Source organism: Chiloscyllium punctatum, chromosome 36, assembly GCF_047496795.1.
Source record: "Chiloscyllium punctatum isolate Juve2018m chromosome 36, sChiPun1.3, whole genome shotgun sequence".
In the NCBI taxonomy this organism is placed as follows: Eukaryota; Metazoa; Chordata; class Chondrichthyes; order Orectolobiformes; family Hemiscylliidae; genus Chiloscyllium; species Chiloscyllium punctatum.
In genome coordinates this window covers 16658620-16675743 of record NC_092774.1, presented here as the reverse complement: position 1 = coordinate 16675743, position 17124 = coordinate 16658620, and the positions used below count along the sequence as shown (strand labels likewise).

Sequence of the window (17124 nt, the reverse complement as noted above, 5' to 3'; positions counted from 1 at the left end):
TGTGATTGCATGTGTGTGTGTGTGCCCGCGTGTGTGTCTGTGTAATTGTGACTGTGTGATTGCATGTGTGTGTTCCTGTGTGTGTGTCTGTGTAATTGTGTCCGTGTGATTGCTTGTGTGTGTGTTCCTGCGTGTGTATCTGTGTAATTGTGTCTGTGTGATTGCATGTGTGTGTGTGTTCCTGCGTGTGTGTCTGTGTAATTGTGTCCGTGTGATTGCATGTCTGTGTGTTAATGTGTGTGTCTTTGTAATTGTGACCGTGTAATTGCATGTGTGTGTGTGTTCCTGCGTGTGTGTCTGTGTAATTGTGACTGTGTGATTGCATGTGTGTGTGTTCCTGTGTGTGTGTCTTTGTAATTGTGTCCATGTGATTGCATGTGTGTGTGTGTTCCTGCGTGTGTGTCTGTGTAATTGTGTCTGTGTGATTGCATGTGTGTGTGTGTGCCTGCGTGTGTGTCTGTGTAATTGTGTCCGTGTGATTGCATGTGTGCGCCTGCATGTGTCTGTGTAATTGTGACCGTGCAATTGCATGTGTGTGTGCCTGTGTGTGTCTGTGTAATTGTGTCTGTGTGATTGCATGTGTGTGTGTTCCTGTGTGTGTATCTGTGTAATTGTGTCCGTGTGATTGCTTGTGTGTGTGTTCCTGTGTGTGTATCTGTGTAATTGTGTCTGTGTGATTGCACGTGTACGTGTGTGTGTGTGCCTGCGTGTGTGTCTGTGTAATTGTGTCCGTGTGATTGCATGTGTGCGCCTGCATGTGTCTGTGTAATTGTGACCGTGCAATTGCATGTGTGTGTGCCTGTGTGTGTCTGTGTAATTGTGTCTGTGTGATTGCATGTGTGTGTGTTCCTGTGTGTGTCTGTGTAATTGTGTCTGTGTGATTGCATGTGTGTGTGTTCCTGTGTGTGTATCTGTGTAATTGTGTCCAGGTGATTGCTTGTGTGTGTGTTGCTGTGTGTGTATCTGTGTAATTGTGTCTGTCTGATTGCATGTGTGTGTGTTCCTGCGTGCGTGTCTGTGTAATTGTGACCATGTGATTGCATGTATGTGTGTGTGTTCCTGCGTGTGTGTCTGTGTAATTGTGTCCGTGTGATTGCATGTGTGTGTGTGTTCCTGCGTGTGTGTCTGTGCAATTGTGTCTGTGTGATTGCATGTGTATGTGTTCCTGCATGTGTGTCTGTGTAATAGTGTCCGTGTGATTGCATGTGTGTGTGTGTTCCTGTGTGTGTGTCTTTGTAATTGTGTCCGTGTGATTGCATGTGTGTGTGTTACTGCGTGTGTCTTTGTAATTGTGACCGTGTGATTGCATGTGTGTGTGTGTTCCTGCGTGTGTGTCTGTGTAATTGTGACTGTGTGATTGCATGTGTGTGTGTGTTCCTGCGTGTGCGTCTTTGTAATTGTGTCCGTGTGATTGCATGTGTGTGTGTGTTCCTGCGTGTGCGTCTGTGTAATTGTGTCTGTGTGATTGCATGTGTGTGTGTTCATGCGTGTGTGTCTGTGTAATAGTGTCTGTGTGATTGCATGTGTGTGTTCCTACGTGTGTGTCTGTGTCATTGTGTCCGTGTGATTGCATGTGTGTGTGTGTTCCTGTGTGTGTATCTTTGTAATTGTGTCCGTGTGATTGCATGTGTGTGTGTTACTGCGTGTGTCTTTGTAATTGTGACCGTGTGATTGCATGTGTGTGTGTGTTCCTGCGTGTGTGTCTGTGTAATTGTGACTGTGTGATTGCATGTGTGTGTGTGTTCCTGCGTGTGTGTCTTTGTAATTGTGTCCGTGTGATTGCATGTGTGTGTGTTCCTGCATGTGTGTCTGTGTAATCGTGTCTGTGTGATTGCATGTGTGTGTGTGCCTGCGTGTGTGTCTGTGGAATTGTGTCCGTGTGATTGCATGTGTGTGTGTTCCTGCGTGTGTGTCTGTGTAATTGTGACCGTGTGATTGCATGTGTGTGTGTGTTCCTGCGTGTGTGTCTGTGTAATTGTGTCCGTGTGATTGCATGTGTGTGTGTTCCTGCCTGTGTGTCTGTGGAATTGTGTCCATGTGATTGCATGTGTGTGTGTTCCTGCCTGTGTGTCTGTGGAATTGTGTCCATGTGATTGCATGTGTGTGTGTGCCTGCGTGTGTGTCTGTGTAATTGTGTCCATGTGATTGCATGTGTGTGTGTGTGCCTGCGTGTGTCTGTATAATTGTGTCCGTGTGATCGCGCGTGTGTGTGTTCCTGCGTGTGTGTCTGTGGAATTGTGTCAGTGAGATTGCACGTGTGTGTGTGCCTGTGTGTCTGTGGAATTGTGTCCATGTGATTGCATGTGTGTGTGTGTGCCTGCGTGTGTGTCTGTGTAATTGTGTCCGTGTGATTGCATGTGTGTGCCTGCGTGTGTCTGTGTAATTGTGACCGTGCGATTGCATGTGTGTGTGTGCCTGTGTGTGTCTGTGTAATTGTGTCTGTGTGATTGCATGTGTGTGTGTTCCTGTGTGTGTGTCTGTGTAATTGTGTCCGTGTGATTGCTTGTGTGTGTGTGTGTGTGCCTGCGTGTGTGTCTGTTTAATTGTGTCCATGTGATTGCTTGTGTGTGTGTTGCTGTGTGTGTATCTGTGGAATTGTGTCTGTCTGATTGCATGTGTGTGTGTTCCTGCGTGCGTGTCTGTGTAATTGTGACCAAGTGATTGCATGTGTGTGTGTGTTCCTGCGTGTGTGTCTGTTTAATTGTGTCCGTGTGATTGCATGTGTGTGTGTGTTCCTGCGTGTGCGTCTGTGTAATTGTGTCTGTGTGATTGCATGTGTGTGTGTTCCTGCGTGTGTGTCTGTGTAATAGTGTCTGTGTGATTGCATGTGTGTGTGTGTTCCTGCGTGTGTGTCTGTGTAATTGTGTCCGTGTGATTGCATGTCTGTGTGTGTTCCTGTGTGTGTGTCTTTGTAATTGTGTCCGTGTGATTGCATGTGTGTGTGTTAATGCGTGTGTCTTTGTAATTGTGACCGTGTGATTGCATGTGTGTGTGTGTTCCTGCGTGTGTGTCTGTGTAATTGTGACTGTGTGATTGCATGTGTGTGTGTTCCTGTGTGTGTGTCTGTGTAATTGTGTCCGTGTGATTGCTTGTGTGTGTGTTCCTGCGTGTGTATCTGTGTAATTGTGTCTGTGTGATTGCGCGTGTGTGCCTGCGTGTGTGTCTGTTTAATTGTGTCCATGTGATTGCTTGTGTGTGTGTTGCTGTGTGTGTATCTGTGGAATTGTGTCTGTCTCATTTCATGTGTGTGTGTTCCTGCGTGCGTGTCTGTGTAATTGTGACCATGTGATTGCATGTGTGTGTGTGTTCCTGCGTGTGTGTCTGTGTAATTGTGTCCGTGTGATTGCATGTGTGTGTGTGTTCCTGCGTGTGCGTCTGTGTAATTGTGTCCATGTGATTGCATGTGTGTGTGTTCCTGCGTGTGTGTCTGTGTAATAGTGTCTGTGTGATTGCATGTGTGTGTGTGTTCTTGTGTGTGTGACTGTGTGATTGCATGTGTGTGTGTTCCTGCGTGTGTGTCTGTGTAATTGTGTCCGTGTGATTGCATGTGTGTCTTTGTAATTGTGTCCGTGTGATTGCACGTGTGTGTGTTACTGCGTGTGTCTTTGTAATTGTGACCGTGTGATTGCATGTGTGTGTGTGTTCCTGCGTGTGTGTCTGTGTAATTGTGACTGTGTGATTGCATGTGTGTGTGTGTTCCTGCGTGTGCGTCTTTGTAATTGTGTCCGTGTGATTGCATATGTGTGTGTTCCTGCATGCGTGTCTGTGTAATTGTGTCTGTGTGATTGCATGTGTGTGTGTGCCCGCGTGTGTGTCTGTGTAATTGTGACTGTGTGATTGCATGTGTGTGTTCCTGTGTGTGTGTCTGTGTAATTGTGTCCGTGTGATTGCTTGTGTGTGTGTTCCTGCGTGTGTATCTGTGTAATTGTGTCTGTGTGATTGCATGTGTGTGTGTTCCTGCGTGTGTGTCTGTGTAATTGTGTCCATGTGATTGCATGTCTGTGTGTTAATGCGTGTGTCTTTGTAATTGTGACCGTGTGATTGCATGTGTGTGTGTGTTCCTGCGTGTGTGTCTGTGTAATTGTGACTGTGTGATTGCATGTGTGTGTGTTCCTGTGTGTGTGTCTGTGTAATTGTGTCTGTGTGATTGCATGTGTGTGCCTGCGTGTGTGTCTGTGGAATTGTGTCCATGTGATTGCATGTGTGTGTGTGCCTGTTTGTGTCTGTGTAATTGTGTCTGTGTGATTGCATGTGTGTGCCTGCGTGTGTCTGTGTAATTGTGACCGTGCGATTGCATGTGTGTGTGTGTTCCTGCGTGTGTGTCTGTGTAATTGTGTCCATGTGATTGCATGTGTGTGTATCTGTGTAATTGTGTCCATGTGATTGCATGAATGTGTGTGCCTGCGTGTGTGTCTGTGTAATTGTGACCGTGCGATTGCATGTGTGTGTGTGCCTGTGTGTGTCTGTGTGATTGCATGTGTGTGTGTGTGTTCCTGCGTGTGTGCCTGTCTAATTGTGTCCATGTGATTGCATGCGTGTGTGTGCCTGCGTGTGTGTCTGTGGAGTTGTGTCCGTGTGATTGTATGTGTGTGTGTGTTCCTGCGTGTGTATCTGTGTAATTGTGTCTGTGTGATTGCATGTGAGTGTGTGGCTGCTTGTGTGTCAGTGGAAAAGTGTCTATGTGATTGCATGTGTGTGTGTGTGCCTGTGTGTGTGTCTGTGGAATTGTGTCCATGTGATTGCATGTGTGTGTGTGTTCCTGCGTGTGTGTCTGTGTAATTGTGTCTGTGTGATTGCATGTGTGTGTGTGTGCCTGCGTGTGTGTCTGTGTAATTGTGTCCGTGTAATTGCATGTGTGTGCCTGCGTGTGTCTGTGTAATTGTGACCGTGCGATTGCATGTGTGTGTGTGCCTGTGTAATTGTGTCGGTGTGATTGCATGTGAGTGTGTGCCTGCATGGGTGTCTGTGGAAAAGTGTCTGTGTGATTGCATGTGTGTGTGCCTGTGTGTGTGTCTGTGTAATTGTGTCCATGTGATTGCATGTGTGTGTGTGTGCCTGCGTGTGTGTCTCTGGAATTGTGTCCATGTGATTGCATGTGTGTGTGTGCCTGTGTGTGTGTCTGTGTAATTGTGTCTGTGTGATTGCATGTGTTTGTGTGCCTGCGTGCGTGTCTGTGTAATTGTAACCGTGTGATTGCATGTGTGTGTGTGCCTGTGTAATTGTGTCGGTGTGATTGCAAGTGTGTGTGTGCCTGCGTGTGTGTCTGTTTAATTGTGTCCATGTGATTGCTTGTGTGTGTGTTGCTGTGTGTGTATCTATATAATTGTGTCTGTCTGATTGCATGTGTGTGTGTTCCTGCGTGCGTGTCTGTGTAATTGTGACCGTGTGATTGCATGTGTGTGTATGTTCCTGCGTGTGTGTCTGTGTAATTGTGTCTGTGTGATTGCATGTGTGTGTGTGCCTGCGTGTGTGTCTGTGGAATTGTGTCCATGTGATTGCATGTGTGTGTGTGCCTGTGTGTGTGTCTGTGTAATTGTGTCTGTGTGATTGCATGTGTTTGTGTGCCTGCATGTGTGTCTGTGGAAAACTGTATGTGTGATTGCATGTGTGTGTGTTCCTGCGTGTGTGTCTGTGTAATTGCGTCTGTGTGATTGCATGTGTGTGTGCCTGCGTGTGTGTCTGTGTAATTGTGTCCATGTGATTGCATGTGTGCGTGTGTGCCTGCGTGTGTGTCTCTGGAATTGTGTCCATGTGATTGCATGTGTGTGCGTGCCTGTGTGTGTGTCTGTGTAATTGTGTCCGTGTGATTGCATGTGTTTGCGTGCCTGCATGTGTGTCTGGGGAAAAGTGTCTGTGTCATTGCATGTGTGTGTGTTCCTGCGTGTGTGTCTGTGTAATTGTGTCCGTGTGATTGCGCGTGTGTGTGTTTCTGTGTGTGTGTCTGTGTAATTGTGTCCGTGTGATTGCATGTGTGTGTGTGCCTGCGTGTGTGTCTGTGTAATTGTGTCCATGTGATTGCATGTGTGTGTGTGTGCCTGCGTGTGTCTGTATAATTGTGTCCGTGTGATCGCGCGTGTGTGTGTTTCTGTGTGTGTGTCTGTGTAATTGTGTCCGTGTGATTGCATGTGTTTGCGTGCCTGCATGTGTGTCTGTGGAAAAGTGTCTGTGTCATTGCATGTGTGTGTGTTCCTGCGTGTGTGTCTGTGTAATTGTGTCCGTGTGATTGCGCGTGTGTGTGTTTCTGTGTGTGTCTGTGGAATTGTGTCCATGTGATTGCATGTGTGTGTGTGCCTGCGTGTGTGTCTGTGTAATTGTGTCCATGTGATTGCATGTGTGTGTGTGTGCCTGCGTGTGTCTGTATAATTGTGTCCGTGTGATCGCGCGTGTGTGTGTTTCTGTGTGTGTGTCTGTGTAATTGTGTCCGTGTGATTTCATGTGTGTGTGTGCTGTGTGTGTGTGTCTGTGGAATTGTGTCCATGTGATTGCATGTGTGTGTGTGCCTGCGTGTGCGTCTGTGTAATTGTGTCCATGTGATTGCATGTGTGTGTGTGCTGTGTGTGTGTGTCTGTGGAATTGTGTCCATGTGATTGCATGTGTGTGTGTGCCTGTGTGTCTGTGGAATTGTGTCCATGTGATTGCATGTGTGTGTGTGTTCCTGCGTGTGTGCCTCTGTAATTGTGTCCGTGTGATTGCATGTGTGTGTGTTCCTGCATGTGTGTCTGTGTAATTGTGTCTGTGTGATTGCATGTGTGTGTGTGTGCCTGCGTGTGTGTCTGTGTAATTGTGTCCGTATGATTGCATGTGTGTGTGTCCCTGTGTGTCTGTGGAATTGTGTCCATGTGATTGCATGTGTGTGTGTTCCTGCGTGTGTGTCTGTGGAATTGTGTCCGTGTGATTGCATGTGTGTGTGTGTTCCTGTGTGTGTGTCTGTGTAATTGTGACCGAGTGATTGCATGTGTGTGCCTGCGTGTGTCTGTGTAATTGTGACCGTGCGATTGCATGTGTGTGTGTGTTCCTGCGTGTGTGTCTGTGTAATTGTGTCCATGTGATTGCATGAACGTGTGTGCCTGTGTGGTGTATCTGTGTAATTGTGTCCGTGTGATTGCATATGTGTGTGTGCCTGCGTGTGTGTCTGTGTAATTGTGTCCGTGTGTTTGCATGTGTGTGTGTATGCCTGCGTGTGTGTCTGTGTAATTGTGTCTGTGTGATTGCATGTGTGTGTGTGTGTGCCTGCGTGTGTGCCTGTGTAATTGTGTCCATGTGATTGCATGTGTGTCTGTGCCTGCGTGTGTGTCTGTGGAGTTGTGTCCGTGTGATTGCATGTGTGTGTGTGTTCCTGCGTGTGTGTCTGTGTAATTGTGTCTGTGTGATTGCATGTGTGTGTGTGCCTGCTTGTGTGTCAGTGGAAAAGTGTCTGTGTGATTGCATGTGTGTGTGTGTCTGCTTGTGTGTCTGTGGAATTGTGTCCATGTGATTGCATGTGTGTGTGTGTGCCTGTGTGTGTCTCTTTGGAATTGTGTCCATGTGATTGCATGTGTGTGTGTTCCAGCGTGTGTGTCTGTGGAATTGTGTCCATGTGATTGCATGTGTGTGTGTGTGTTCCTGCGTGAGTGTCTGTGGAATTGTGTCCATGTGATTGCATGTGTGTGTGTGTTCCTGCGTGTGTGTCTGTGTAATTGTGACCGTGTGATTGCATGTGTGTGTGTGTTCCTGCGTGTGTGTCTGTGTAATTGTGACCGTGTGATTGCATGTGTGTGTGTGTTCCTGCTAGTGTGTCTTTGTAATTGTGTCCGTGTGATTGCATGTGTGTGTGTTCCTGCGTGTGTGTCTGTGTAATTGTGGCTGTGTGATTGCATGTGTGTGTGTGTGCGTGCGTGTGTGTCTGTGTAATTGTGTCCGTGTGATTGCATGTGTGTGCCTGCGTGTGTCTGTGTAATTGTGACCGTGCGATTGCATGTGTGTGTGTGCCTGTGTGTGTCTGTGTAATTGTGTCTGTGTGATTGCATGTGTGTGTGTTCCTGTGTGTGTCTCTGTGTAATTGTGTCCGTGTGATTGCTTGTGTGTGTGTTCCTGTGTGTGTATCTGTGTAATTGTGTCTGTGTGATTGCGCGTGTGTGTGTGTGCCTGCGTGTGTGTCTGTTTAATTGTGTCTGTGTGATTGCATGTGTGTGTTCCTGCGTGTGTGTCTGTGTAATTGTGTCTGTGTGATTGCATGTGTGTGTGTGTTCCTGCTTGTGTGTCTGTGTAATTGTGTCTGTGTGATTGCATGTGTGTGTGTGTTCCTGCGTGTGTGTCTGTGTAATTGTGTCCGTGTGATTGCATGTGTGTGTGTGTTCCTGTGTGTGTGTCTTTGTAACTGTGTCCGTGTGATTGCATGTGTGTGTGTTCCTGCGTGTGTGTCTGTGTAATTGTGTCTGTGTGATTGCAAGTGTGTGTGTGCCTGCGTGTGTGTCTGTGGAATTGTGGCTGTGTGATTGCATGTGTGTGTGTGCCTGCGTGCGTGTCTGTGTAATTGTGTCCATGTGATTGCATGTGTGTGCCTGCGTGTATCTGTGTAATTGTGACCGTGCGATTGCATGTGTGTGTGTGCCTGTGTAATTGTGTCTGTGTGATTGCATGTGTGTGTGTTCCTGAGTGTGTGTCTGTGTAATTGTGTCCGTGTGATTGCTTGTGTGTGTGTTCCTGTGTGTATCTCTGTAATTGTGTCTGTGTGATTGCGCGCGTGTGTGTGTGCCTGCGTGTGTGTCTGTTTAATTGTGTCCATGTGATTGCTTGTGTGTGTGTTGCTGTGTGTGTATCTGTGTAATTGTGTCTGTCTGATTGCATGTGTGTGTGTTCCTGCGTGCATGTCTGTGTAATTGTGACCGTGTGATTGCATGTGTGTGTGTGTTCCTGCTTGTGTGTCTGTGTAATTGTGACCGTGTGATTGCATGTGTGTGCGTGTTCCTGCGTGTGTGTCTGTGTAATTGTGTCTGTGTGATTGCATGTGTGTGTGTGTTCCTGCGTGTGTCTGTGTAATTGTGTCCGTGTGATTGCATGTGTGTGTGTGTTCCTGTGTGTGTGTCTTTGTAATTGTGTCCGTGTGATTGCATGTGTGTGTGTTACTGCGTGTGTCTTTGTAATTGTGACCGTGTGATTGCACATGTGTGTGTGTGCCTATGTGTGTCTGTGTAATTGTGTCTGTGTGATTGCATGTGTGTGCCTGCGTGTGTCTGTGTAATTGTGACCGTGCGATTGCATGTGTGTGTGTTCCTGCGTGTGTGTCTGTGTAATTCTGTCGGTGTGATTGCATGTGTGTGTGTGCCAGTGGAATTGTGTCCATGTGATTGCATGTGTGTGTGTGCCTGCGTGTGTGTCTGTGTAATTGCGTCTGTGTGATTGCATGTGTGTGTGTGCCTGCGTGTGTGTCTGTGTAATTGTGTCCATGTGATTGCATGTGTGTGTGTGTGCCTGCGTGTGTGTCTGTATAATTGTGTCCGTGTGATTGCGCGTGTGTGTGTTTCTGTGTGCGTGTCTGTGTAATTGTGTCCGTGTGATTGCATGTGTGTGTGTTCCTGCGTGTGTGTCTGTGTAATTGTGTCCGTGTGATTGCATGTGTGTGTGTTCCTGCGTGTGTGTCTGTGTAATTGTGTCTGTGTGATTGCATGTGTGTGTGTTCCTGCGTGTGTGTCTGTGTAATTGTGTCCGTGTGATTGCATGTGTGTGTGTGTTCCTGCGTGTGTGTCTGTGTAATTGTGTCTGTGTGATTGCATGTGTGTGTGTTCCTGTGTGTGTCTTTGTAATTGTGTCCGTGTGATTGCATGTGTGTGTGTTACTGCGTGTGTGTCTGTGTAATTGGGTCTGTGTGATTGCATGTGTGTGTGTGCCTGCGAGTGTGTCTGTGGAAAAGTGTCTGTGTGATTGCATGTGTGTGTGTTCCTGCGTGTGTGTCTGTGTAATTGCGTCTGTGTGATTGCATGTGTGTGTGTGCCTGCGTGTGTGTCTGTGTAATTGTGTCCATGTGATTGCATGTGTGTGTGTGTGCCTGCGTGTGAGTCTGTATAATTGTATCCGTGTGTTTGCGTGTGTGTTTCTGTGTGTGTCTGTGTAATTGTGTCCGTGTGATTGCATGTGTGTGTGTGATCCTGCGTGTCTGTCTGTGTAATTGTGTCCGTGTGATTGCATGTGTGTGTGTGTTCCTGCGTGTGTGTCTGTGTAATTGTGTCTGTGTGATTGCATGTGTGTGTGTTCCTGCGTGTGTGTCTGTGTAATTGTGTCTGTGTGATTGCATGTGTGTGTGTGTTCCTGCGTGTGTCTGTGTAATTGTGTCCGTGTGATTGCATGTGTGTGTGTGATCCTGCGTGTATGTCTGTGTAATTGTGTCCGTGTGATTGCATGTGTCTGTGTGTTCCTGCGTGTGTGTCTGTGTAATTGTGTCTGTGTGATTGCATGTGTGTGTGTTCCTGCGTGTGTGTCTGTGTAATTGTGTCCGTGTGATTGCATGTGTGTGTGTGTTCCTGCGTGTGTGTCTGTGTAATTGTGTCTGTGTGATTGCATGTGTGTGCCTGCGTGTGTCTGTGTAATTGTGACCGTGCGATTGCATGTGTGTGTGTGCCTGTGTGTGTCTGTGTAATTGTGTCTGTGTGATTGCATGTGTGTGTGTTCCTGCGTGTGTGTCTGTGTAATTGGGTCCGTGTGATTGCATGTGTGTGTGTGTTCCTGCGTGTGTGTCTGTGTAATTGTGACCGTGTGATTGCATGTGTGTGTGTGTTCCTGCGTGCGTGTCTTTGTAATTGTGTCCGTGTGATTGCATGTGCGAGTGTTCCTGCGTGTGTGTCTGTGTAATTGTGTCTGTGTGATTGCATGTGTGTGTGTTTCTGTGTGTGTGTCTGTGTAATTGTGTCTGTGTGATTGCATGTGTGTGTGTGCCTGCGTGTGTGTCTGTGTAATTGTGTCCGTGTGATTGCATGTGTGTGCCTGCGTGTGTCTGTGTAATTGTGACCGTGCGATTGCATGTGTGTGTGTGTTCCTGCGTGTGTGTCTGTGTAATTGTGTCCATGTGATTGCATGTGTGTGTATCTGTGTAATTGTGTCCATGTGATTGCATGAATGTGTGTGCCTGCGTGGTGTATCTGTGTAATTGTGTCCTTGTGATTGCATATATGTGTGTGTGCCTGCGTGTGTGTCTGTGTAATTGTGTCCGTGTGTTTGCATGTGTGTGTGTGTTCCTGTGTGTGTGTCTGTGAAATTGTGTCCGTGTGATTGCATGTGTGTGTGCCTGCGTGTGTGTCTGTGTAATTGTGTCTGTGTGATTGCATGTGTGTGTGTGTGCCTGCGTGTGTGTCTGTGTAATTGTGTCCATGTGATTGCATGTGTGTGTGTGCCAGCGTTTGTGTCTGTGGAGTTGTGTCCGTGTGATTGCATGTGTGTGTGTGTTCCTGCGTGTGTGTCTGTGTAATTGTGTCCGTGTGATTGCATGTGTGTGTGTGTTCCTGCGTGTGTGTCTGTGTAATTGTGTCTGTGTGATTGCATGTGTGTGTGTGCGCCTGCGGGGGGGCCGGGTAATTGTGTCCGTGTGATTGCATGTGTGTGTGTCCCTGTGTGTCTGTGGAATTGTGTCCATGTGATTGCATGTGTGTGTGTTCCTGCGTGTGTGTGTGTGGAATTATGTCCATGTGATTGCATGTGTGTGTGTTCCTGCGTGTGTGTCTGTGTAATTGTATCTGTGTGATTGCATGTGTGTGTGTGTTCCTGCGTGTGTGTCTGTGTAATTGTGTCCATGTGATTGCATGTGTGTGTGTGCCTGTGTGTGTATCTGTGTACTTGTGTCCGTGTGATTGCATGTGTGTGTGTGCCTGCGTGGTGTATCTTTGTAATTGTGTCCGTGTGATTTCATATGTGTGTGTGTGCCTGCGTGTGTGTCTGTGTAATTGTGTCCGTGTGTTTGCATGTGTGTGTGTATTCCTGCGTGTGTGTCTGTGTAATTGTGTCCGTGTGATTGCATGTGTGTGTGTGCCTGCGTGTGTGTCTGTGTAATTGTGTCTGTGTGATTGCATGTGTGTGTGCGTGCCTGCATGTGTGTCTGTGTAATTGTGTCCATGTGATTGCATGTGTGTGTGTGCCTGCGTGTGTGTCTGTGGAGTTGTGTCCTTGTGATTGCATGTGTGTGTGTGTTCCTGCGTGTGTGTCTGTGTAATTGTGTCTGTGTGATTGCATGTGTGTGTGCGTGCCTGCGTGTGTGTCTGTGTAATTGTGTCCATGTGATTGCATGTGTGTGTGTGTTCCTGCGTGTGTGTCTGTGTAATTGTGTCTGTGTGATTGCATGTGTGTGTGTGTCTGCTTGTGTGTCTGTGGAAAAGTGTCTATGTGATTGCATGTGTATGTGTGCCTGTGTGTGTGTCGGTGGAATTGTGTCCATGTCATTGCATGTGTGTGTGTGTTCCTGCGTGTGTGTCTGTGTAATTGTGACCGTGTGATTGCATGTGTGTGTGTGCCTGCGTGTGTGTCTGTGTAATTGTGTCTGTGTGATTGCATGTGTGTGTGTGTGCCTGCGTGTGTGTCTGTGTAATTGTGTCCATGTGATTGCATGTGTGTGTGTGCCTGCGTGTGTGTCTGTGGAGTTGTGTCCGTGTGATTGCATGTGTGTGTGTGTTCCTGTGTGTGTGTCTGTGTAATTGTGTCTGTGTGATTGCATGTGTGTGTGTGTCTGCTTGTGTGTCTGTGGAAAAGTGTCTATGTGATTGCATGTGTATGTGTGCCTGTGTGTGTGTCTGTGGAATTGTGTCCATGTCATTGCATGTGTGTGTGTGTTCCTGCGTGTGTGTCTGTGTAATTGTGACCGTGTGATTGCATGTGTGTGTGTGCCTGCGTGTGTGTCTGTGTAATTGTGTCCATGTGATTGCATGTGTGTGTGTGCCTGCGTGTGTGTCTGTGGAGTTGTGTCCGTGTGATTGCATGTGTGTGTGTGTTCCTGTGTGTGTGTCTGTGTAATTGTGTCTGTGTGATTGCATGTGTGTGTGTGCCTGCTTGTGTGTCTGTGGAAAAGTGTCTATGTGATTGCATGTGTGTGTGTGCCTGTGTGTGTGTCTGTGGAATTGTGTCCATGTCATTGCATGTGTGTGTGTGTTCCTGCGTGTGTGTCTGTGTAATTGTGTCCGTGTGATTGCATGTGTGTGTGTGCCTGTGTGTCTGTGGAATTGTGTCCATGTGATTGCATGTATGTGTGTTCCTGCGTGTGTGTCTGTGGAATTGTGTCCATGTGATTGCATGTGTGTGTGTTCCTGCGTGTGTGTCTGTGTAATTGTGTCCGTGTGATTGCATGTGTGTGTGTGTTCCTGCGTGTGTGTCTGTGTAATTGTGACCGTGTGCTTGCATGTGTGTGTGTGTTCTTGCGTGTGTGTCTGTGGAATTGTGACCGTGTGCTTGCATGTGTGTGTGTGTGCCTGCGTGTGTGTCTGTGGAATTGTGTCCATGTGATTGCATGTGTGTGTGTGCCTGCGTGCGTGTCTGTGTAATTGTGTCCATGTGATTGCATGTGTGTGCCTGCGTGTATCTGTGTAATTGTGACCGTGCGATTGCATGTGTGTGTGTGCCTGTGTAATTGTGTCTGTGTGATTGCATGTGTGTGTGTTCCTGAGTGTGTGTCTGTGTAATTGTGTCCGTGTGATTGCTTGTGTGTGTGTTCCTGTGTGTATCTCTGTAATTGTGTCTGTGTGATTGCGCGCGTGTGTGTGTGCCTGCGTGTGTGTCTGTTTAATTGTGTCCATGTGATTGCTTGTGTGTGTGTTGCTGTGTGTGTATCTGTGTAATTGTGTCTGTCTGATTGCATGTGTGTGTGTTCCTGCGTGCATGTCTGTGTAATTGTGACCGTGTGATTGCATGTGTGTGTGTGTTCCTGCTTGTGTGTCTGTGTAATTGTGACCGTGTGATTGCATGTGTGTGCGTGTTCCTGCGTGTGTGTCTGTGTAATTGTGTCTGTGTGATTGCATGTGTGTGTGTTCCTGCGTGTGTGTCTGTGTAATAGTGTCTGTGTGATTGCATGTGTGTGTGTGTTCCTGCGTGTGTCTGTGTAATTGTGTCCGTGTGATTGCATGTGTGTGTGTGTTCCTGTGTATGTGTCTTTGTAATTGTGTCCGTGTGATTGCATGTGTGTGTGTTACTGCGTGTGTCTTTGTAATTGTGACCGTGTGATTGCACATGTGTGTGTGTGCCTATGTGTGTCTGTGTAATTGTGTCTGTGTGATTGCATGTGTGTGCCTGCGTGTGTCTGTGTAATTGTGACCGTGCGATTGCATGTGTGTGTGTTCCTGCGTGTGTGTCTGTGTAATTCTGTCGGTGTGATTGCATGTGTGTGTGTGCCTGTGGAATTGTGTCCATGTGATTGCATGTGTGTGTGTGCCTGCGTGTGTGTCTGTGTAATTGCGTCTGTGTGATTGCATGTGTGTGTGTGCCTGCGTGTGTGTCTGTGTAATTGTGTCCATGTGATTGCATGTGTGTGTGTGTGCCTGCGTGTGTGTCTGTATAATTGTGTCCGTGTGATTGCGCGTGTGTGTGTTTCTGTGTGTGTGTCTGTGTAATTGTGTCCGTGTGATTGCATGTGTGTGTGTGATCCTGCGTGTGTGTCTGTGTAATTGTGTCCGTGTGATTGCATGTGTGTGTGTTCCTGCGTGTGTGTCTGTGTAATTGTGTCCGTGTGATTGCATGTGTGTGTGTTCCTGCGTGTGTGTCTGTGTAATTGTGTCTGTGTGATTGCATGTGTGTGTGTTCCTGCGTGTGTGTCTGTGTAATTGTGTCCGTGTGATTGCATGTGTGTGTGTGTTCCTGTGTGTGTGTCTGTGTAATTGTGTCTGTGTGATTGCATGTGTGTGTGTTCCTGTGTGTGTCTTTGTAATTGTGTCCGTGTGATTGCATGTGTGTGTGTTTTTCTGCGTGTGTGTCTGTGTAATTGTGTCTGTGTGATTGCATGTGTGTGTGTGCCTGCGAGTGTGTCTGTGGAAAAGTGTCTGTGTGATTGCATGTGTGTGTGTTCCTGCGTGTGTGTCTGTTTAATTGCGTCTGTGTGATTGCATGTGTGTGTGTGCCTGCGTGTGTGTCTGTGTAATTGTGTCCATGTGATTGCATGTGTGTGTGTGTGCCTGCGTGTGAGTCTGTATAATTGTATCCGTGTGTGTTTCTGTGTGTGTCTGTGTAATTGTGTCCGTGTGATTGCATGTGTGTGTGTGATCCTGCGTGTGTGTCTGTGTAATTGTGTCCGTGTGATTGCATGTGTGTGTGTGTTCCTGCGTGTGTGTCTGTGTAATTGTGTCTGTGTGATTGCATGTGTGTGTGTTCCTGCGTGTGTGTCTGTGTAATTGTGTCTGTGCGATTGCATGTGTGTGTGTTCCTGCGTGTGTGTCTGTGTAATTGTGTCCGTGTGATTGCATGTGTGTGTGTGTTCCTGCGTGTGTGTCTGTGTAATTGTGTCTGTGTGATTGCATGTGTGTGCCTGCGTGTGTCTGTGTAATTGTGACCGTGCGATTGCATGTGTGTGTGTGCCTGTGTGTGTCTGTGTAATTGTGTCTGTGTGATTGCATGTGTGTGTGTTCCTGCGTGTGTGTCTGTGTAATTGGGTCTGTGTGATTGCATGTGTGTGTGTGTTCCTGCGTGTGTGTCTGTGTAATTGTGACCGTGTGATTGCATGTGTGTGTGTGTTCCTGCGTGCGTGTCTTTGTAATTGTGTCCGTGTGATTGCATGTGTGAGTGTTCCTGCGTGTGTGTCTGTGTAATTGTGTCTGTGTGGTTGCATGTGTGTGTGTTTCTGTGTGTGTGTCTGTGTAATTGTGTCTGTGTGATTGCATGTGTGTGTGTGCCTGCGTGTGTGTCTGTGTAATTGTGTCCGTGTGATTGCATGTGTGTGCCTGCGTGTGTCTGTGTAATTGTGACCGTGCGATTGCATGTGTGTGTGTGTTCCTGCGTGTGTGTCTGTGTAATTGTGTCCATGTGATTGCATGTGTGTGTATCTGTGTAATTGTGTCCATGTGATTGCATGAATGTGTGTGCCTGCGTGGTGTATCTGTGTAATTGTGTCCTTGTGATTGCATATATGTGTGTGTGCCTGCGTGTGTGTCTGTGTAATTGTGTCCGTGTGTTTGCATGTGTGTGTGTGTTCCTGTGTGTGTGTCTGTGAAATTGTGTCCGTGTGATTGCATGTGTGTGTGTGCCTGCGTGTGTGTCTGTGTAATTGTGTCTGTGTGATTGCATGTGTGTGTGTGTGCCTGCGTGTGTGTCTGTGTAATTGTGTCCATGTGATTGCATGTGTGTGTGTGCCAGCGTTTGTGTCTGTGGAGTTGTGTCCGTGTGATTGCATGTGTGTGTGTGTTCCTGCGTGTGTGTCTGTGTAATTGTGTCCGTGTGATTGCATGTGTGTGTGTGTTCCTGCGTGTGTGTCTGTGTAATTGTGTCTGTGTGATTGCATGTGTGTGTGTGCGCCTGCGGGGGGGCCGGGTAATTGTGTCCGTGTGATTGCATGTGTGTGTGTCCCTGTGTGTCTGTGGAATTGTGTCCATGTGATTGCATGTGTGTGTGTTCCTGCGTGTGTGTGTGTGGAATTATGTCCATGTGATTGCATGTGTGTGTGTTCCTGCGTGTGTGTCTGTGTAATTGTATCTGTGTGATTGCATGTGTGTGTGTGTTCCTGCGTGTGTGTCTGTGTAATTGTGTCCATGTGATTGCATGTGTGTGTGTGCCTGTGTGTGTATCTGTGTAATTGTGTCCGTGTGATTGCATGTGTGTGTGTGCCTGCGTGGTGTATCTTTGTAATTGTGTCCGTGTGATTTCATATGTGTGTGTGTGCCTGCGTGTGTGTCTGTGTAATTGTGTCCGTGTGTTTGCATGTGTGTGTGTATTCCTGCGTGTGTGTCTGTGTAATTGTGTCCGTGTGATTGCATGTGTGTGTGTGCCTGCGTGTGTGTCTGTGTAATTGTGTCCATGTGATTGCATGTGTGTGTGTGCCTGCGTGTGTGTCTGTGGAGTTGTGTCCTTGTGATTGCATGTGTGTGTGTGTTCCTGCGTGTGTGTCTGTGTAATTGTGTCTGTGTGATTGCATGTGTGTGTGCGTGCCTGCGTGTGTGTCTGTGTAATTGTGTCCATGTGATTGCATGTGTGTGT

The 17124-nt window shown here is 47.3% G+C and overlaps 1 protein-coding gene across 1 annotated transcript in view; it reads right to left on the bottom strand.

Moving 5' to 3' along the window:
- LOC140460016 (E3 ubiquitin-protein ligase RNF212B-like) overlaps window positions 1-17124 on the bottom strand; it is an 830347-nt gene that overhangs the window by 213344 nt on the left and 599879 nt on the right. The gene's annotated exons all lie outside the window — the stretch shown is intronic.